Raw genomic sequence first — 22621 nt, 5'->3', positions numbered from 1 at the left:
GAATGCACATATGCAAGAGTGATCAAAGAGGGCCTGATTGTGAAATATTCATAGAAGTCGGCCCAGGGAGATTCGTTCACAGGGGCACCTGTCGAAGACAGCAGCTCAGACACACATCGTCTCCTGAGTACACACAATCATTAACTGAGCACAGAGTCGAGGCCCACGAGTGGAAGCCCTGCAGCCCGCGGTTCTCGGGCTCGGGCCAACCGATGGCGCCTCTCCAGGCCAGGCTGGGACTTTGGTCCTTTTTGGCTCCTGGGGTCCCCAGTTCAGCATCTCCGGGTCCTGGGCAGGTCACCAGGCTGGCCTCGCCTGGCTTCTGCTGGGCCAGACTCTCGGGAGGGGAGGGAAGACCAGCCCACCAGTCCCTGACCGAAGCAGCGGGAACATCTGCCATGGGGAAGGGCAGCACATCGGCCAAATGCCCTCACAGGGGGCTGCTGGGAGCGGCTTTGCCAGCAGTGGGTGTTGCTATCCCCAAAGAGACGGACTCCAGGGACAGACACGGATTTCTGACCACTATTAGGAGAGAAGAGGGAGCAAAGACAGGCTCCCCAGCTCACACATGCTTAAGGAGGGAGCAGCACCCTGTGCCCTATCTTATTTAAGCCTATGAGTATTTGAGAAGAGGACCCTCTATTCTCTGGGAGCTGATGAGGGAACTTGGCTTTGGTGCATGTCGCTGTCTCTGTCTGGAGCACTCTCCCTGCAACCCATACCCCCAACCCCTTGATCCCTATGCTCCATCATCTGGTGAAGATTAAACGACCCCTCATCCAGGAAGCCATCCAAGATACCCAAGGGGAGGGCAGGAGCTCTCCTGTCTGTCTGTCCTGCCCCCTCATCCTGGGCTGGGTTTCTCTGCATGCGGGTCCAGAAGCTCCCTGTGGGGGAAGACCATGAGCACTGCTTCTCTGGGTGCCCCCAGCAGGGGCACTGAGCCAGGCCCAGAGGAGGCACTCAGTTAATATCTGCTGAATGCGTGCAGGAAGGAGCAAGCACATGGATAAATGATTGAACGAGGAAGTGAAGGAACAAGGAACGGAGCAATCAAGAAAGGGTGCAGGCTGAGAGAAGAGAGGCGATGGCCAGGGAGGAAGACAGACCACAGCCCACCCCTGCACCGTGGGGACGGACCCTGCTCTCTGCTCCTCAAGACACAAACCAGGTGAGGGGTTGGCCTGATAGTGCCTGATCTCTATCAGGCTATCTCTATCACCCTATCCATGTACCTCTCCCAGTCCCCCACACTTTACACTCCCCCTCCCATGAAGGATGAATCCCACTCCATCTCATGATGGATAACCTGGGTCCCTGTCTCCGGCTGGGACCTCCATGGACCTGTATCTAACCTAAACCCAATGCTTTGCATGCAATACGAACCTACAAATTCTGGCTGGGTGAATTCTGATTCATCCCCCCCACCCCCGCCACCCCGCACCTGCCCTTCGCAAACCCCATACTCCTTCTGACGCCTGTGCTTCCTTCGGCACATTTGCACTTGCCCACGGAGACATTCGTTCGTTCAATTCACCCTGCATTTCCTGACCATCCCCTGTGTGCCAGGCACTGTGCTGGGCTCTGCAGAGAAAAGAATCGGAAGTAGCCGAGCCTTCCAGACCTCACCGTCAGAAAGGGCAGATGGAGCCAGAACATCAGCCCAGAGATCATGATAACGTTCGAGCGCTGTTTACTCACAAAGGGTCAGGGAACTAGCAGTTTTGAGGGTAGCTATCACACCTTGTCCATCTGTCTCTGAGTGCCCAGCAACGGGGGCGGGGGGGGAGGGGAGGGCTTGGGGACGGGTCTGTTGTCAGCATGACACTGCCTCTGAAGCCTCATACACTCTGAATCCTGGCTGATTCCTCCCTCCCAACCCCAGATCACGTCACTTTGAAATCCAGGTCCTTGCAGAACAGAATGCCCTCTCCCTCTGACAGTGCCCTCCAGGGAACAAGGTTCCTTGTGCCTGGAATAGCAGCGGGGCTGTGCGTCCCAGAAAACTGGCTGCCCCCCACACCTACACCAGTGGGTCTGCAACCCCTCCCACAGGCTGCTCTCCATCCCACCCTGGAACCAACCCCCAGCCCAGCCCAGATGGCCAGCCGTGTGCCCTCGGGTGCACGGCCCCTCTCTGAGTCACAGTTTCGCATCTATAACATGAGCGGGCCGCGGGGCTCATCGCTGCCCTCAGACTCTCCTCCTGCCTCCTGATTTATGCTTCTGTGGCCCACCTGACAGGAAGAGGCGTCCCAGCCAAGCCCTGATCCTGAACCATCACCAATCACAGAGAACGGCTGGAGTTGAACTTCACCGATGCTGAACACCGGGGAAACATTAAAAATGAAGCAATTAACGTTTCTCTTCTGACGAGGGAGGAAATGCCATCAGTGGGCTGGTCTGGGGCCATCGGCATGGGGTCGGTCCACCCTGCCCTGGACAGGCTGCACTTTATTGTCACGATCATGACAACAAGGGACCTGGACAGGAGGTCTTTTCTCGGGGGAAGCTTTCCAGAAGCCCAGGGCATTCTTGGTGTGGGGGTAGGAGGTCCATGAGCAGCAAATGGCATCTAGAAGGGACACTGGTCCACAGTGGGGGTGGCTAGTGTTACTCTTTGGGGTCCCCCAGGGGCTTCTTTTCTGGGATGCTGTGTGACAAATGAAAAATGATGGCTGCCACCGGAGGTGAACTGTGTCTTAACCCAATGAACAGGAAGCCCAGGAGCTGCAAGGTGGTATTTCCTCATTTATGGGTCTGGGATGGAGAGCAATAGTGAGGTCCTTTGGGCCAGGGGCTTGCAGCCATGCCCAGCACAGAGCAAGCCCTCCGTAGAGGTTCCCGCGCTGTCCCCTCTTCCGTGACCACAGTGACTGTGTGGTCACCGTGCACTGTTGGGCCGTCCACACGCCTGCCTCGCCCAGTCCTGGTCAGTCCCACTGCGAGGCCCCCCGGAAGCCAAACACTCCCAGGGCCTGTGTGGTCACCAAGGGGTTAATAACCTCACCTTTCTTATTTTTAAAAGCGTCTGCAGCTCAGGAGGAAACGGCAAACACCCCCAACTTGAAATCTGGACAAAAGGCCTGCGAAGGCAATTCATGGAAGAAATGGAATTGGCTGATGACCACAGAAATGTCACTCCTCACAGGACAGCAAGAAGACTCCAGACAATAGCAAGGTCCCATTTGAAAATAATTCTATTACCGATGATATCCAGACCTTGTGAGAACCCTAAGTTTCCTCCACAGAATCATGGCACCCCCGCAAAGTGGGGCATGGGAGAAGGGAACATGTCCTTGTTCTAAGCACAGCTCCCCTGCCGAAGTCAGACGCCCAGAGCTACCGTGCAGGGTTCTCGAAAGAAGCCAAGCCAGGAAGGGGAGCATTCTAGACAGCGCTCTCACACCTGTGCTGGGGACTAGAGGAAGAGAAAAGGCCCTGGTGTTAAAAGAGGTAGCCTGTGATTTCTGCTTTACCCAAAGAACCCTCTTAGAAAACCTCCAACAGTCCTGCCAAGGAAGCGAGCCTCTCTGAGCAGCAGGTTGTGCATGGAACAAACATCACGGTCTCACCGCAGCACAGCTAACTGGAGTTCCTGCCAGAGACTTCCACAAACGGCCATCCCCGGCCCCCATCCAGTCTCCCTCGCCACCACTCTCCTCCACATTCTCCTGGACTGCTTGGGAAGCACTTCTCCACCCCATGAGGGAGATCTGTGCACAACTTTTCTCTTTGCCCAGGGATGCTCCTCGAGGGTAAGGAGGCACAGAAGATGGTAGGGTGGTGCAAAGCCGGAGAAGTCTGATGTGCCCATTTTATTGATAGGTATACGGAGGCCAGGATCTGGGTGATGATCCTTCCAAGGTTACAAGGGTTTGTGCCTATATGTGCCTTGGGTACTTCCACTCCAAAAAAAGCACTCAAAAAAAAAAAAAATTGGAGACGCTAAGTTACTGCTCCCCAGCTGGCTGAATGCATGAACAGGTAGACAGAAGAAAAAGAAATGCACAAATACAAAGATGGACCGTCCAACCAACCAATTCTGGAATGCCCTTGCCTCTACTTACGTGGCAGCCAAATGGGGAACAGCCATTACAAAAAGGTTTCAATAATCTATCTTCCCTGCTGGACCCCAATCTCACCCCCATAATTCCTTCTTCAATTAAACAACATAAAATTAGACTCTTGATGACGTCCTATCCTGGGCATTCTGACCGGCCTCAAAATCAGGTAGCCCGCTCACCTGCGACTTCCTCAGCCTTCAGCAGAGCTCCGTACAGGGCGTGATGCCCATGAAGTAGCTGTTGAGGTCTGAGCCGCTGCCCCCACCACAGGGACATGAATCCCTCCCAGGGGGCACCTGCGGGGTAGTCTGAGTCTGTGGCCAGGGCATTCAGGACTCAAGACATTGAAGATAAAGATTCTCCCAAGTCTTCCCAAAGAAAGCCGGCAGAAGAGCAAAATTGGGGTCGAGGCCAAAGATGCCCCCCATTTGGAAACACACTTCAGGAGGCAGGATAGAATGTTTCCATTCGCTCACTCATGTGTTTGATTTGCATCAAATTACATCAGGTTGATGTGATGTAACATGACATCCCCCCCATGAAATGCATAAATCAAGGCACCCCATAAATTTAAAGGAATAGAGCTTTTTTCCAGAAGTGGCTAATTACTCATAAACAGCAGATATTTTATTGCCGTTGGTCAGTAGCGGGTTTTTAATAGCCAAAGCGTTTTGTGACTCAAGCTTTTCATAACACAGGGCCGAGGAAGCCAAGCATTACCTGTTTGTAGCTCCCTCGAGGGCTACAAAGATCTTGCGAGGTAGACCACCTCTAGAGAGGCCCCTGCGGCCAGGTCTGGCCAGGGTGTGGTGCCAGCCCCTGCCCCACGCTTGCTCTGCTGGGGAGGGGAAACTGGTGGGTAGCCAGCTGCTGTCTGGGGCAGGTCTCCCTAAAAACTCCACCCCACAAGAGCTCAGGACTGTTAGTGGAATTGCGGACTTCCTGCATACTCATGGGGATGGTTTCCTGCCCACACCTCTGGGAAGCCAAGTTTACCAGGTCCAGACCCCTCCACCAAAGGCAGAAGTTTGAGCAGACACCCATTTCCCTCCACCCAGGCCCACGACAGGCCCTGCACAGGGGAACCCTCCTCTTCCTACTCAGCCCAGGGGCTTGAATGGGCCTAAACGACCCCCCAGACCCTGACTGTGGAGTTCATGTGAGCCAATCAGCATATCCCATTCCCTGGCCTTGGTGCTAAATTCAAGGCTCAGCACATGACTTAATTCAAGCCAATGAGAGTGACGGCCAGGGCTTGCCCGTGAGCTACAGATGTTTCAGACTCTCTCCTGTGAGGTCTGGAGCTATGGCAGCTATTTTGCCACCAAGATTGGGAAGCTGCTAGGGGCGGGGCTGTGCAGGCTGGGGTAAAGGAGACAGAGGAGAGCAGTCTGCTATTCAGGGACACAAACTGAGCTCCTGGATCAAATGGCACCTGAACCTGAACGCTTTAAATACTTTGCAATGACATGAGCCCATACAATCTCCCAGTGCTTTAAGCTGGTTTGGGTTGGATTTCCTGTCACTTGAAACCAAAGGAGTCTTGGCTCATAAAAGACCACAGCCTCCCTTCCAGATACTCCCTGCGCCTTTCTGCTTCTACTCTGCTCAGCCAGCCTCCTGCCTGCTTGACGGTCAGGCCAACTCCTTCCCATCTTTGTTCTCTTCCACTGATCTCACTCAAATCCAGGCCAGGCACACCATGCACGCCCTAGGGTGCCGAGCCCCACTCTGGCTTGGCTCTTCTGGAAGTGTCTGGTGTGAAGTGGAGAAGGCAGGCCCTGGACACAGAAGAAGCACTCTGCAGTGGGCACCAAGAACGCATCTCTCCCCCCGCCCAGCTGTCCGATTGCCATTTGCCAAGGGATCTGGAATTCCACCATTGGTTCTTTCCCATAAGGCTTTTCTTGTTTGCTTCAAGGAAAAGGGATTGTACCCGAGTGTAGTCATGATAGTCCAGAAGTCTTCAGCAGGTTTGTGTGGATTTAGAGAAACCTGCCAATCCTTCTGTACCGACCCCCCCTCCAACCCCTCCTTGGGTGCCTTCTCCTTCAGATCTAGAGCCAAATGTCACTTTCCCTATTACCCGCACTCAAGCCCCAGCGTCCAGCCAACTATTAGCTGAACTCAGTACAGACATCTGATGGCTGATGAAGGAAAGTGAGGCCCGGGAGCCCTCACTGTTGCACAGGCTTCATGCTACAGCAAAGGCATGCACGTGCTACATGCTACAGAGCTAACCTTCACCCACCATTCCCTCTGCTCTCTCTGCACACCCCCTAACCCCATACTGCAAGGACTCCTGGCCTCCTTTTCATTCCTTTTTTTCCTTTTTTTTAAAGATTTTATTTATTTATTTGAGAAAGAGACAGAGAAAGAGAGCATGGGCCGGGAGGAGAGAGAGAAGCAATCTTCCCGCTGAGCCGGGAGCCTGACGCAGGGCTTGATCCCAGGACCCCCCCGGGGTCATGACCTAAGCCGAAGGCAGACTCTTAACACCTAAGCCACCTAGTCTCCTCGGGCCTCGTGTTCAGTGTACAGAGTGCCGCTGGAGGGTCTGAGCTCCAGCCCAGGGCTCCCACCTGAGTGCGGGCCCCTCCACAGCCAGCCAGGGAGTGTGAGGGCATCTGGACACATGGGGCTGCAAACGGGGTACTCAGCAGGCGGCTATAAGGGCAGAATGGAACTGAGCTGAGCAGTCACCCCCATGACACCCCAGTGTCCCTGGGCTGGCCTTAGCTCAGCTTTAGAGTGATCCCCGGAGCACACAGTCTCCCCCGCCCCCCGCTGCCGCCACAGTACTCACAGCAAGCAAGCAAACACCCGCCGCCCCCCACCCCCACCCCCACCCCACCGGCAAAGCACTTGGGACCGGGCAGACAATGTGTCGTCCAGATCCTGGAAAGTCAGCCCTGTGTCTCTTCTTCTTCACGCTCACTCTGGCAGGGAGCCCGAGACCGCCTGCGCCTGGCCTCCCCAGGATCCCGGTCATGTTACTGCTTGTCACCCATCCAGCGGTCCCCACCTCCCTGGGCCCTTTGCTACGACCACACCCCCCCCGCCCCCTGCCCTGCCACAGCTGCCGGGTCGGCCGGCCTTGCTCCTGCGGGAGCCCCCGGGAGGGAGCCCTGCCCTTGCGTGCCCTTCGCACAGGCTGGGCAGGCCCTCAGTGGCAGGGGACAGACTGAGCAGGCTCTGCAGCGCCTGTCATCTCACTCCAGAAACCCAGCTGGCCAGGCACCGGCACGCGCAACCTCTGATCTATGAAACTGCTCGTCACCCCCGCAGCATGCTCGGGACACCACGGGTCCCAACACCCAGCAGTGATGGGGAGCAGCAGGGCACAGATCCACTCACTCCTCCATTTAACCCACCGCGAAAGAGCCCGTGGTCCAATTTCTGCCTCCCTTTTAGCCATAAACTCACAGTGAGAGTCTCCCCCATGACACAGTTACATCCCTGAAGCCCGCCCCAAGGGCTGGGTTGCCCAGGAGACTTCGTTTGTCTTTAACTTTCTTATTATGAAAAATACAGAATAGTCCTGGGCACCCGGGTGGCTCAGTCCTTAAGTGTCTGCCTTCAGCTCAGGTCGTAGTCCCAGGGTCCTGGGATCGAGCCCCGCATCAGGCTCCCTGCTCGGTGGGAAGCCTGCTTCTCCCTCTCCCACTCCCCCTGCTTGTGTTCCCCCTCTCTCTCTCAAATAAATAAGTAAAACCTTTAAAAAACTGAAGTATAGAGAATAGTCCTCATAAATAGTAAGCAGTTGGGATGCAGAGATAAATGAATGTGTGGACAGAATGAGGGATGGATAGATGTTGCGGTGGACAGATGTGTGTTGGGACATATGGAGGGGTGGATAGACGGAGAGTCGGATGGATGTGGGGGCGGATGGACGGATGATGTGTGGGGGAGTGGACGGAGGGATGGACAGATGTGTATGTGGATGGGTGTGTGGCTCTCCCCTCCGTGTTAGCTACTCGGAGGATGGTGGAGATGAGCCTGCACTGGTCTCTTCTAGAAGGGAACATGTCTTGGCCTGATTCCAAAACTGAGAGCAGAGAGTGCAGTAAGGGTTCCTCAAAGAATATACTCTTGCAAGAAGGTCTCTGAATTGAGAGAGGGGAGAGGAAAAAAAAAATTAGGATCCATCATAACATTGGGTAGTACCTGGTAAACTTTCACTCAGATAGTGGGGCCTTTAGGTTTGTCAGATGTCCTTAGTTAGTCCTTTCTAAAGAAAATAACAGGGGCGCCTGGGTGGCTCAGTTGTTGGGCATCTGCCTTTGGCTCAGGTCATGATCCCAGGGTCCTGGAATGGAGCCCTGCATCGGGCTCCCTGCTCAGCAGGACACCTGCCTCTCCCTCTCCTACTCCCCCTGCTTGTGTTCTGTCTCTCACTATGTCTCTCTCTGTTAAATAAATAAAAATCTTAAAAAAAAAAAACACAAAAAAAACCTAAAAAACTAACAGTCCTAATGAGGAGAAAGGTGACCCTATCTGGGGATCTTTCTGAACTTTCCTGAGATTGGAATCAATTTTAAAACCTCCAGAATCAATGTACCCCATCTTCTGGGGGTTTTCTGCAGAGCCCTGCATCCCCCAATCCTAAACTTTCCAGGAGCGTCTCAGGAAATAAGTAAAATAAAAGTCGTTTAAGAGGGCCTTCCAGACCGTCTTCCCAGTCGTAGGCGTCCCCGGATCGCCTGCCTGACGCGCGTTGCCAGGGAGCTTTCTGTCATAAACCACCTTCAGGTTTTTGCCATGTTTTTGTACCCCTGCTAATATTTTTTTAATTAATTCACTATTTTTTACTTTAATGCATTTAAAAGGAAACTATATCATTACCCTAAATGGAAATTTGTATCACTTGCTCTAAATTAAAGGTAATTATAAAAATAAATAAAATGAGAACAATGTTATTAAATTCTGGCTGATCCTGCTGCCTGCCGCAGGCGCTGGCCTGAGGCCTGCTCTCTCTTACAGAGGAAGGCTGACAAAGGCACAGGGCACTACACACACACACACACACCAACAGGGCTTCTTCCTGGAGAGCTGAGGCACGCCACATGGTTGTCTGTGACCCAGGTAATTTTTACATGGGGGGTCCTGGCACCACCCACAGGAGCTGGCTTCTTCCAGGTCAGAACAGCCACTCCTTTAACGACGAGGACCTTCAGATCACCGTGGGTAAGGCTCTCCTTAACAAGTTCTGAACAAATAAGAATTAATGGACCTTTCCATCCCATTTAGGAAAGCCTTAATTTGAAAATAGACCTACTCCTCCCTTCTCTGCCTCTTGGGTCCTCCGCCTACCTGTCTCTGACCTTTATCCCCATCCAAAGCCCCTAAGATGCTGTTTGGGTCAGAAGCTTGCTTTGTTTTTCAGGGAGGACCAGGTACCCTTGCCCCTCCTAGCCCTTGAGGCGGACAGGTGGCTGCCCTTCCCCGAGGACCTCAGTACCTGAGGAGCCAAGGATAAGAGGCCTCTGCTCATATTGACATTCATAGGAAAGAAGACTCCCATTTGGGGCAAAAGACTGATTCAGGTTGCAAGCGAAAGAAAAACAGTGAAATCCACCAAAACCCAAACACGTATGACGGGCACATTTGCATTAAGCGCGGTCAAGTTCTCCCTACATCCAGAGCCTGGCCCCAACGGGTCAGCCATTGAGTTCTCTCCGAAACATAAAGCCTCAGAAAACAGCACAGCCGTTCTGAGCCTCGGTCCTGAAAATCCACCTTGTTTTTCTTTTTCAAGAGAGGAACCTTTCCAATATCGGTGAAATCTGTGTAAGAACAACTAAATAGACGGGATTTAGCTTCACAACGAACTGTACCTTCTCCTCAAAGGGTGCAAATGAGAATTTAGGATGTTTTTAAGGAAGATTTTGTTTTTCCTGCTATTGCCTAGGCTGGTGCTTCTGACGCCGGAGATTATCGGTGCAGCAGCCGGGCTTGTTGTAATTAACACACAAGTAGCAGCTCTACTTCCTGGTAATATATTTTCCTAAGACTTTGATGATGCTCAGAGATTTTGAATCCCACGCTGCAGATTTTGAAGAAACTGCATTGGATAGAGATACCTTAGACAAAATTGGAAATAACTCGAGTCTAATATGCCTCCCCGGGAGCCTCACGGAAGAACGGGTTAAGGATATTGGAGAACACCATGGATAGGGGTGCAGGAAAGTTGGCCTTGCAGGGCCATGCCAAGGCGCTGGAGCAGCGATTGGACCGTCTTCTTGGGGGTGTTTTGGTCCCTGAGTGTCTTCTTTCGTCTCAAACATAAATGACTTCCTTAAAGGATTTAATTAATTCTTAAATGTGCACAGAACCCATGAGCACAAACATTAACTTGTTAAAAGCATTAAGCCACATTCTGTTCTCAGCCACTCGCAAGCAGTTCCCCGTGACATCCCTGGGAGTGTCACATGCAGGCCAGGCCCCACAGATGCCCAGCACCCTTGGCGCCCAGCTCCTGCAAGCACCAGGCCGTGACTCATCTTAGGGCCAGCATCCCCGGCTGGCCTCTGCTCCACTCCCCAGAAGTGCCTGCTGGAGAACTCTGTCCCCACTCTGCTCCACTTTCTTTCCTCTTCACTGAGCTCCCTGGGTCGCTGATGGCTTCTCCGTGCCTGGCAAGGACACCGAGGAGCAGGGACACGTCGGGAGTCCTACTTGGATGGGGCGAGCTGCAGTGAGCGGGACCTCACGCGGAAGCCTCCCCAGATGTGAGCACACTAGGGGAGGAAACGCGCTGCCTCTTCTCGGACGCAGGCCAACCCGTGCCTTCTCCACTATGCCCCTGCCCACCTCCTGCCTGTCCCCACGCTGCGGGATCATTGACATCACCAGCCCCCTTCTTGTTCACTGCCCAAGTGTACTTTATGTACCCTGTCTTGGATGCAATCTGATTTAAAACAGCAGAAATGATGTTTATCGCGTGTCAAGTAGGCACATGCACACATGCATGTGCTTAAGGACAGTATCTGAGGCCGGAACAGGTAAGGGACATCCTGACATGGGGCATTGGAAGGGCATAAACTGGTACTATTTCCCTGAAATCAGCTTGGCATCGTATATGAAAAGTCTCAAAAATACGTATGACCTATGAGTGGGTTTTCCAGCCCTCTCACAAACCTAGAACACTACCAGGATGAAGACGGAACGCTACTTACAGTAACAAAAGTCAGAACCGACCTAAATGTCCGCGCGTGCGCACAGGGACGGATAAATCAATGCTCTACAGAGGCTCGGTATTCAGACCAGGCTTTTGAAAGATAGTTCAGAAGAGGGAAAGATGCTCATAATACAATTTTAAGTGAAACATAAAACTATAATTACAGTCTAATTCCAATTCTGAAACAAAAAAAAAAAAAAAGGAGAGAAAGAGAGACAGCTAGAGCTAGAGAAGACAATGTGAGAAAATAGAACAAAATGTTAATAAACTGTTATCTCTGAGGGGGGGTGGAATGGAACATCTTCTGAACACTATTAGTGTATTTTCCAAATTATTTCACAGGCATGTCTTGTTTCTCTAAGAAAAGAAAGAAAGAAAGAAAGAAAGAGAAAAAAGAAAACTTACCTTTGAAAAGAAAGTTAAAATTAAAGAAAACCCACCTCCACATGGCAGGGATCAATCTTCAACACTTTTTATTTTTTTAAATTGGGTAACTAGCAGGGCACCTGGGTAGCTCAGTCAGTTGTGTCTGACTCTTAATTTCGGCTCAGGTCATGATCTCAGGGTGGTGGGATCAAGCCCCGCCTTGGGCTCCACGTTCTACATGGAGTCTGCTTCAGATTCTTTCCCTCTGCCCCTCTCTTCCCCAAATAAAGAAATAATTTTTTTAATTAGGTAACCAAAAAGTTTGGATTGGGATGAAATAAATAAGATTCTAAAATAATGAGCTTGAGAATGATGAAATGTTTTAATGGAGTAATGTTCATTAAAATGTGATTCCCAGCAAGCGGCACTTCAGGGATGACTGAATGAAGGAGTCAGGACCTACCGAGTTGGTCCGCTGTCCCTGAAAGCCACTCCCACCCGAGCCCGCCTGACAGCTTCAGAGGAGCCGCCCATGTCTTGTCTTTGCCAATGCCCTTGGCTCCGTGCCTAGGCTACAGTAGATGTTCCAAAGTATCATGGACCTGGACAAATCCAGGTGTTTTCTCATGAGGAAATGGACACAAACCCAAGGTAGCTTCTCTCCTGGGATATTTAGATTTTTACAACAAACCCTGCAAGACTAAATAAATAGTTCCCTTAAGTTCAACAATCATTTACGGAGCGCCTACCGTTTAGAGTCAATGGAGTAAAGGCCATTAAGTTAATTTCTTCTCATCTACACTCTACTCCCAGCTCCGGGAGAATAATGAAGGAGCGTCACCTGGCTAAGGCCGCCGTCTCCAGAGGGAGAGAAGGCGCTACGTGGTGAGTAGACTGGGAATGGTGCCCTTGCTACAGGAGTGCTTCATGGATGTGTGAAGGTATGGCAATTAGTCACCCTTAGGCCAGAGAACCAAATCCATGAGATCATTTTGACAGATTGTTTAAAAAAAAAAAAAAACAGGCTTTAACAAAATTGAATGTTCATTGCTGATTTTTAAAAAAATACCTAGTGATGTAAGAACAAGATCATCAAAATTTCTATTTCAGAACAACCCAAAATGAAAACACAGAGACAAACCAAGAAACAGACACTTAACTATAGAGAACAAACTGGTGGTCACCAGAGGGGAGGGGAGAGGATGGAAGATACAGGTGAAGGGGATGGTCTTGATGAGCTCTGAGTCATGTATAGGGTTGTTGAATCACTGCATTGTACATCTAGAACAAATAGGACACTGGATTTTTTTTTTAAAGATGTTATTTATTTATTTGACAGATAGAGATCACAAGTAGGCAGAGAGGCAGGTAGAGAGAGAGAGAGGGAAGCAGGCTCCCTGCTGAGCAGAGAGCCCGATGCGGGACTCGATCCCAGGACCCTGAGATCATGACCTGAGCCGAAGGCAGCGGCTTAATCCACTGAGCCACCCACGCGCCCCAGGACACTGGATGTTAACTATACTTAAAATAATTTTTATTTTTTGGGGGGCGCCTGGGTGGCTCAGTGGGTTAAGCCTCTGCCTTCATGACCTGCTCAGGTCATGATCCCAGGATCCTGGGATTGAGCCCTGCATCAGGCTCTCTGCTGAGCAGGGAGCCTGCTTCCCCCCCCCCTTCTCTGCCTGTCTCTCTGCCTACTTGTGATCTCTGTCAAATAAATAAATAAGAACTTTAAAAAATAATAATTATTATTATTTTTATTTCTATTTTTTATTAAAAAATATTTATTTTTTATTAAAATAAAAGGCTTAATAAAAAATGGCTGGTGGTAAAATACTAGGGATGTTTTCCCTATTAAAACAATTAAAAACAAAATAAAGGTGTCAAGACGCTGTCACTACAATTCGAAATATTGGTACAGAAGTTCTAGCCAATGCAATGACCGAAGAAAATCAAATAAGAACCACAAATACTGGAAATAAGAAAATACTACCATTACTTTCTTATGATGTATTTGATCATCAGAATAAATCCCACTGACTCTTAAAACCTGGAGCATCAAAGTTCAAATAAAATCAGCAGTGAATTGGGGGCACCTGGGTGGCTCAGTGGGTTAAGTCTCTGCCTTCAGCTCAGGTCATGATCCCGGGGTCCTGGGATCGAGCCCCGCATTGGGCTCTCTGCTCATCGGGGAGCCTGCCTCCCCGCCCCCCACGCTTGCCTCTCTGCCTGCTTGTGATCTCTCTCTTTCAAATAAATAAATAAATAAATATCTTAAAAAAAAAAAAATCAGCAGTGAATTGATTGTATCCGGGCAGCAAACAAGGCCATGTCTACTCTCCTTCTCTGCCACCCAACACCCGGAAAATGACACAAAAGCTTTTTTTTTTTTTTCCCCTGCAAAATAATTCCCTAATGGCATTAAAAAACAAGAAGTGGGCTACCAGCATGCCAGAAATTTTGAGGTATTCTCAGAAGATGGAAAATAGACTGGATCAGATAAACAGGAGTAGACCAAAAACACAACTTCGAATATACTCCAGAGAAACAACTTGGAAGAAATGAGATGATCCACAGAAACTCGACTCAGAATAAAAACATGGTGGCAGAAGAGAACCTCATCCCCAAAGCCAGGCCCCAAATACAATCCTGTAAGGGCATGAAACTCTTGACCTGAACAGTGTCCTAGAATGGGAATGGGGCACTGAAATGAAGCAGAGAAGAGCTGAAAGTACTTTCTGAGAGAGTGGAGAACAAAATGGAAGGGCAGCCTTGGTAAAGAGGCAGGGACTCCAGTCTCCCACTGCCAGCGGGAAGGCCTGCTCTCTTGTTCTCTTGCCCTTGTGGTGGAGATGGGGGCGGGCAGGTGAGTCCAGCCTGCCTACCCTCCTGCCTGCCTCACCCATCACGCACACTGAAAATCAGAGTCTGACTGTCCTAGAGCACCACTCAGTGAGGAGTCACAAACATGGCGGAAGCCCATGGTGTAACACAGCTACAGAGGCAAGGAGGAAGACCAGTCAGCTGTCCTCACTCATGACCGAAAACCCTCATTAAAAATGTGAGGGAAGTTAATAACACACATAAAAAAGAATAACCAAGATGAAACCAAAAGAAACAAAAGTAATTTAGAAACGGGACAATTGGGCGCCTGGGTGGCTCAGTGGGTTAAGCTGCTGCCTTCGGCTCAGGTCATGATCTCAGGGTCCTGGGATCGAGTGCCGCATCGGGCTCTCTGCTCAGCAGGGAGCCTGCTTCCCTCTCTCTCTCTCTGCCTGCCTCTCCATCTACTTGTGATTTCTCTCTGTCAAATAAATAAATAAAATCTTTAAAAAAAAAAAAGAAAGAAAGAAACGGGACAATTTAATTAAAAATTCTAACTAGTATCTTTAGAAAGAATAAAGAGAATATTGTCCCCTTAAGAGGGAAATGACTACATGGCGATAGAGCAATCAGAGAAGAAGGAGGAGGAGGAGGAAGGGAAGAAGAAAAAGAAGAAGAAGAAGAAGAAAAATGTTAAAAAGAAAGAGAAAGAAGAAAGAAACGAAAAGAGAAGAAAAAAAGAAATAGCTTGCCCACAAAGGAGTCAGAATGGGTTTTTTGTAGGGCTTCTCATCAACATTGGATGCTTCAAAACAATTAAGGAATATATTGTCACAGGGCTGAGAGAAGTTATTTTGAACCTAGACTTCCATACATAGCATCAAGTGCAAGGTTTTGTTTATTTATTTATTTATTTACAATTTATTTATTTGAGAGAGTGCAAGTGGGAGAGAGTGGGGAAGTGTGGAAGTGGGGGGAAGGGCAGAGGGAGAGAATCTCCAGGAGGCTTCCTACTGAGCTCAGACAGCCCATGTGGGAGCGTTATCTCATGACCCTGAGATCGTGACCTGAGCCAAAATCAAAAGCCAGACGTTTAACCAACTGAGTCACCCAGGCAAAGTGCATGACTTCTTAAAAACCACATATTTTCAGACATGAAAGGCGTCAGACTCTCTCCCTGAAAGATTTAATATAAGAGAGGAAACAAGATTTTAAAATAGGGGTGAACAAAACGTCAGTTAAAATTTATATTTAAATCTAAATAATGCATAGTGCATAATGTTAAGAAAAAAGTCTGGAATTAAAATCACAGATCATTTTAACATAAAAGGAAGAGGAAAGGGGGTGGACTGGGGTGAGATGACAGATAAGATAAAAAGTGAAACATGTTCAGATTCTTGTTTTGTTGAAGGGAGGAAATGGATCCTGAGTGTCTATGTGCATTCATACACACACATACCACAAGCACGCATATGTGCACACACACAAATTTAAATGTATATGTTAGAAATGAAAGGCTACCACCATATGATTAGATCCCAGGTATATAATTTCTAAATTAAAAAAAAAGAGAAAACTTAATTCATACAATAAAAGAGAGAAAAGAATAAACAAAACAATATAACATGGTAACAAGACAACATAAAATAGCAGGAATAAAACCAAACATGTCAGTAAACTTAATAAACATTAATGGCCTAAAATCACATCTAAAAGAGAGAGAATATCAGATGTTTGATTAGGCTAAAGATACGTACACAATCCCCCGGTTTTATACTGTTTTTGTGAGAGTCAGTTTACACATGAAGGCTGAAGATACAGAGATAGAAAAGACAATGTTAGCAAAACAAAAGTAGGTATTACGGTATGAGCATCAGAAAAAATATAACCTAAGGCAAAAATATTAAATAAGTAAGAGGCATTTTTATATCCATAAAAAGGCTGCAATCTACTAAAAAAAAAAAAAAACCCTACAAGAAATCAGCAAAGTCACGAGCTTCAGTGAATGTCACAACAAAGCTTAAGATATATAATAATGCAAAACCCAGGTGCCTGGGTGGCTCAGTGGGTTAAAGCCTCTACCTTCAGCTCGGGTCATGATCCCAGCCAGGGTCCTGGGATCGAGCCCTGCATTGGGCTCCTTGCTCAGTGGGGAGCCTGCTTTCTCTTCTCTCTCCCTGCATGCCTCTCTGCCTACTTGTGATCTCTATCAAATAAATAAATAAAATCTTTTTAAAAAAAATAATAATGCAAAACCCAAGATAATGTAAAATGCAAAATTGAAAAATCCATCAGGAAACTATTACATCTTACCTCAAATCATAACAGGAAAAGGAGATTCTGAAAATTAATTTTAAAGTAAGAATACAGTGACAGAACTCCATGTTTCACAAAAATTCGAAATCTTCCCACAAACCCATGCAACATTTCAGAAATGTCACCTGTTGTAGGCCACACATACAAAAATAAATTCCAAAACACAGAAGTCATATTACACACATGTTCAAATTAAAATTAAAGTGATAGAAGACATAATTTCCAGGAAAGGGCCAAAATAGTACTCCAAAGAAACTTTATAACCCGAAATGCAAGGATTAGAAAGTGAATAAGCCTGAAAACAAATGAACAAAGCCTCCAATTCAGGAAGCTGGGGAGAGACATAAAAACAAACCTAAAGAAAGTAGAAGGAAGGGATTAATAAAAATAATAGCGGAAGGGAACCTGGGTGGTTCACTCAGTTAAGTGTCTGACTCTTGATTTCGGGTCAGGTCATGATCTTAGGATCCTAGGATTGAGCTCTTTGTTGGTCTCTGAGCTCAATGTGGAGTCTGCTCAAGATTCTCTCCCTTTCCCTCTGCCCCTCCCCCTCACTCCTGCTCTCTCTCCCTTTCTAAAATAAATAAAACTAAAGAAATTAAATAAATAACAGCAGAAACTAATTACATAGAACACCCTCCTCCTCTAAACTTCTGAGGGAGAAAAAAAAAAGGACACAGAGAAGCTGGCTCTTTGAAAAGACCAAAAAAGAATAAATAAAGAAATTAGGCAATATGGATAAGAATAGAGAAAATGCAAACAATATTAGGATTGAAGAAGGGGAAACAATTTCAGGTACAAAGGAGACTTGAAAATCAGAATGGAACATGGAATGACTTCATACTATTAACTTAAAAATCTATATCAAAATGAATAACTATCTAGAAAAAAGGATCAGATATGACTCAATGAAAAGTTAAATAAAATAGTAACTGTAGCAGAAATTTAAAAGATAATAAACAGTTACATTAAAAAAACGTCCCAGTCAGTTTTATGCTCATAGTTTTCCAGACCTTCAAAGGAATAGATTATCTCTGTGTTTATAAACTGTCCCAGAGCACAGAAAACCCCTCAGATTCTCTGGGACTGGGATATTGGTAGTAGGAACAGCACAGTGGAAAACAGAGGGAGAGGAGGAGGAAGAGAAGCAGGAGGAGCAGACCTCCGACTTACTCGGGCACTCAGTGACATGGAGGAAGGGGGGGGGTGTGGGGGATGGGCAAGGAGGGGATGGAAGAAGAGGGAGAGGAAAAGAAAGAGCAGGAGGAAAAAGAAGAGGGTGGGGACCTGGGGGAGTTGAGAGGAGCAAGAGATATCACTATTACTATTACTACTACTCCTAATAGTAATACTACTACTAGTAATAATTACTACTACTACTACTATTACTACTACTACTAGAGCTGCTTCCTACAGAAGCTATAGGACACTATTATTTATTAACATCAATGTAAATATCTGAAATAAGCTATTAGTAAAATGATCCTTGCAGTATATTAACCATTCACGAAAGAACAACCAGAGTTTACTCCAATAACTCAAGAATCATTCAACAACAGGAAATCTCAAAATTCACTATAGTAGTATCTTCCAAGAGAATAACCATATTAAATCAACAGTATCCCAAAAGCACATGACAAAACTCAGCATTTTTTTCCTAATTTACAAAAATATAAATGGCCTTCATCACACATTACGTTTGATGTCAAAATATCAAAAGCATTTCTGTCAAAGCTAGCAACAAGAACTCTGTCCTGGAAGGTTTAGCCAAAGCAAACAATGTGATTTTTAAAAAAAGAAAAAGAAAACATGAGATATAATTATTGGCAAGGAACAGACAAAACTTCCATGAACAGCATAAAAAAATTCCAAGAATAAAATGCAAAACTGTTGGTACTAATAAATGTGCAGTAAGAGATTAAAAATCAATATACTCAAAATGATTTTCTTATACACTAAAAAAATTGTAAATTATCAGAGGAAATTTTAAATACCCAGAAGTAAATATAATAAGAAATATTATGAATAATGAATATAAATATGAAATAAAAGACAAAAAGTGTATAGAAGGGCATAAAATAAAACCTGAAAAAAATGAAGAGACATACCGTGCTCATAGATGGACAGATGATTCTGTAAATTAATCTATAAATCCAAGTCAACTTGCCAGTGAGATCAAATTTAGCAAGGGAACTCTAAAATTTATCTGAAAAAATGTGATAGTTGTCAAATAAGTTTTGCGAAAGGAGAATAAAAAGATAGCATACACACTATCAAATCAAAATATAGTCAAATAATAGGACTGAAATAGTGGGCAGTGCACAAAAGTAGACATATAAGTCAAAGGGCCAGAGAGAACCACCAAAGAGACACATGGTTTCAATAGAGATGATTCAAATACACAGTGAAATAATAGAAGTGCCATTAAACGTATTGGGACAATAGGTCATCATTTAGAAAAATACTTCACGCAAATTTTTTCACACAAAAATGTTTTAAAATTAAGAGGTCTTTGCGGGGGTCGCCTGGGTGGCTCAGTGGGTTAAGCCTCTGCCTTTGGCTCAGGTCATGATCTCAGGGTCCTGGGATCGAGCTTCCCCCTCTCTCTCTCTGCCTGCCTCTCTGCCTACTTGTGATCTCTCTCTCTCTCTCTGTGTCAAATAAATAAATAAAATCTAAAAATTTTTAAAAATTTAAAAAAAAGAAGCCATTGGGGCACTTACTTGGGTGGCTCAGTCAGTTGAGGTCTGACTCCTGGTTTCTGCTCAGGACATGACTTCAAGGGTCATAGAATTGAGCCCCACTCAGCAGGGAGTCTGTTTTAAGATTCTCTCCCTCTGCCCTTCCCCCTGCTCTTTCTCTCTATTCTCTCTCTCTTGCCCTTCCTCCCTCTTTCTCTCAAATGAATAAATAAATCTAAACCACCACCACAACAACAACAAAAAACCACCCTACCAGATTATTGATGAAAAGATAGGAGATTTTTCTCATAGTCCTTAGAAGAGTCCAATGCCATTAATCAAAAGATAGAAAAGTTTTTAAAGTTTTTCCTGCCACAAAAAAAATGCGGACATTAATACATAAAGACCTCCTTCATGTCATGGGGGCATGAAACAAATTATAGGGCAAAATGTGCAAAAATATGAAGAGGACATTTAAGGAGGAAGTCATGTAAATGGAAAGTATACCTTTGTGAAAATGCTAAGGGAAATGTACATAAAATTAAAATACTTTCAGTGTCTTGGATTGCTAAAAACTATATCTTTACTTCCACACTGCTGGCAAAGGTGTGAGAGAGTGGCCACTCTCACATAGATATGTAAACTAGTACCGCGTTTTAAAAAAAAAACAACAACAAAAACACAAAACCTCCATCTTCCCTATCTTGGCTATTGTACATAATACTGCAATAAACATGGAAGTGCATATATCTTTTCAGATTACTGTTTTCTTTTTCTTTGGGTGGTTACAGTTATTGTGGTGAGCCCTGAACAGTGTACAGAATTGTCAAATCGCTATGTTTACACCTGAAACTAACCTAACATTGTATGTCAACCGTACTTCAATAATAAAAATTTTAAAAAAATAAATTAATGTTAAAAATCAAATAAGCACAATGAGGAGAAAAAACATTTCAGCAATAGCCATGACAATTTCAAACGTGTACACCCTCCAACCTAACAATGCTACTTATAGTTATCTGTATCCTAGAAATACACAGGTGTGTTCCAGAATATTTACTGTAACATTTTTCTAACTAGAGGAAGTGTGGGCATGATACAATCATTCATCAGCTGGGAAATACTGAAATAAGTTATGCTATATTCATGTCACAGTATCTTGTTGAGGTGTAAGAGAATTAAAGAGTTTTCTATATTCTTTAAATGTACAAAGGCTACTAGCAAATCAGCACATACAAGATTTCCCTGCATTTGTGAAAAACAAACAAAAAACAAAAAAGAAACCAAAACAAAACCACACACACTCCTATATCCTTATGCATTTACATATATATAGATAGAGATACACCAATGTGCTGAAAATCCTTACCTCTTCGGAAGGCATTAGCATTGGGGTGGCCATGGGAGGATAAATACAACCTTGACTCTTCATTCTCTATTTCTCTGATGTGACTTTCAAAACTTGTTTTATTTATATAAAAAATAAAAAATAGTTCTCCTATGTATTCTGTGTATCAGCTGGAAAGTACAACTTTAAAATCTCTTTCACAAGCTTTGCGCAGGGACAGTATTGTAGCCAATGAGGTTTATCCGAGGAACGATTATTGCTACTTAAAATCTCGTTCATAATAGCAAATTATGAATATGTATATATGTGTGTAATGTATGTATACAAAAATTTGCCCTGATAATATATATCAAAATACAGGCTTGATGGATTAAATATTTATACTTAAAAATAAGACCATAAATACGTAAGAAGGTGAATTTAGGAGTATATTAATACAATAATGGGGTAAGAAATTATTTTCAAAACATGACACCAAAGATAGCAAAGGAATAGATTAAAAGATTTGATCACGTAAATCCCTTTATCTCATTAAAAAAGTCATGTACAAAATTAAAAGGCAAGTGAAAAACTTGGAAGAAACAATTACAAGATATGTATAAGACAAAGAGTTAATATCCTTGATGTATGAAGAGACCCTACAATTCAAAAGAAAAATTCAAATACTCAAAAAGACACTGCACAGAGGGCATAAACTAGCAACTCACCAAAGAAGAACTATAGACATTCCATTCAAGACAGAGAGAGAGAGAGAGAGAGAGAGAGAGAGAAAAGATAGAGATCGAAAACCATATAAAATATAGATATACATCTCTGTTAAGCTCAAGAAATGAAAAGCAAAATGAGACACTTTCCATATCAAATTGTTATCACTTTGCTAAATAATACTCAGTATTGGTAGAATATAAGGAAAGGGGCACAGTTATCACTTGTGTGTGTTGGGGAGGTAATAATGGGACATGATAAGCCCGAAGGATGCGGCAACTTGGCAACAAACTCGTGAATGTGCACCTTCCTTTAACCTGCAATGCCACATCTAGCAACTAAACCAAAAGAAATTAAGAACGTGTACAAAGATTTCGCTAAAATGATGTCCATCCACGTGTCGTTAACAGAAGTGTAACTAGATGGCCCTCTTCCTTGCCTGCGGCCATGGGCTGGGGTAAATGGGATGGGGAGACAGAGATCCCAATGGAGAAAGTGAGGCCGGATGTTAACTCCATTAGGAAAGAGAGCTCTGAGCGATGAGGAGGTCCTGAGATGCCATTTCAGCAGAATAAGGTCTACGAGGAATGCCAGCAGGGGATATCTCCCGGGGAGCCCTACCGTGGGCTGTTGATAGGAAGTAAACTCTCCAAACTCAAGACCTCTTGTTTTTTTTATTCATGCATTCATTCATGCATCCATTCAATGAGTATTTAATGAACAACTACACGATGTAGACATCATTCTAGATGACAGGGATGGATACACAGACAGATGGATGGATGGATGGATGGATGGACGGACGGACTGACGGATGGACTGATAAGTAATGAATAACAGAAAAAAAAAGCAGACTGCAACTCAGGAGTGAGACCACCTGATGACCTTCCCCTTTTCCTTCCACTGCCCCCACCTGTATCCCTGTCAGCTGCTGAAATCAGCAGATGGGTGACCAGTTCCCAGCTCACATCAGAGGTCAAGAAGATTCTGATGGCCTTAGAATGGATGACTTTTTAGTTTTTCCTAGGCCAGCGCTTGGGAAAGGATTACGGAGGAAGGACTGGAGGGAATGGATGAAAAGGACGAAGGTGTGATGGGATGAAGGCGGAAGGGAGCAGAAACAAGGAGGATGGCC

The 22621-nt window shown here is 45.9% G+C and overlaps 1 protein-coding gene and 1 pseudogene across 2 annotated transcripts in view; one reads left to right on the top strand and one right to left on the bottom strand.

The window, feature by feature from the left end:
• ZNF536 (zinc finger protein 536) overlaps nt 1-22621 on the bottom strand; it is a 422886-nt gene that overhangs the window by 241127 nt on the left and 159138 nt on the right. The gene's annotated exons all lie outside the window — the stretch shown is intronic.
• On the top strand, nt 20984-21115 carry LOC122914688 (annotated as a pseudogene).

The sequence above is a fragment of the Neovison vison genome, chromosome 7, assembly GCF_020171115.1.
Source record: "Neovison vison isolate M4711 chromosome 7, ASM_NN_V1, whole genome shotgun sequence".
Classification (NCBI taxonomy): Eukaryota; Metazoa; Chordata; class Mammalia; order Carnivora; family Mustelidae; genus Neogale; species Neogale vison.
Note: the sequence above shows the minus strand (reverse complement) of the source record. Positions and strands in the feature narration are given on the sequence as shown.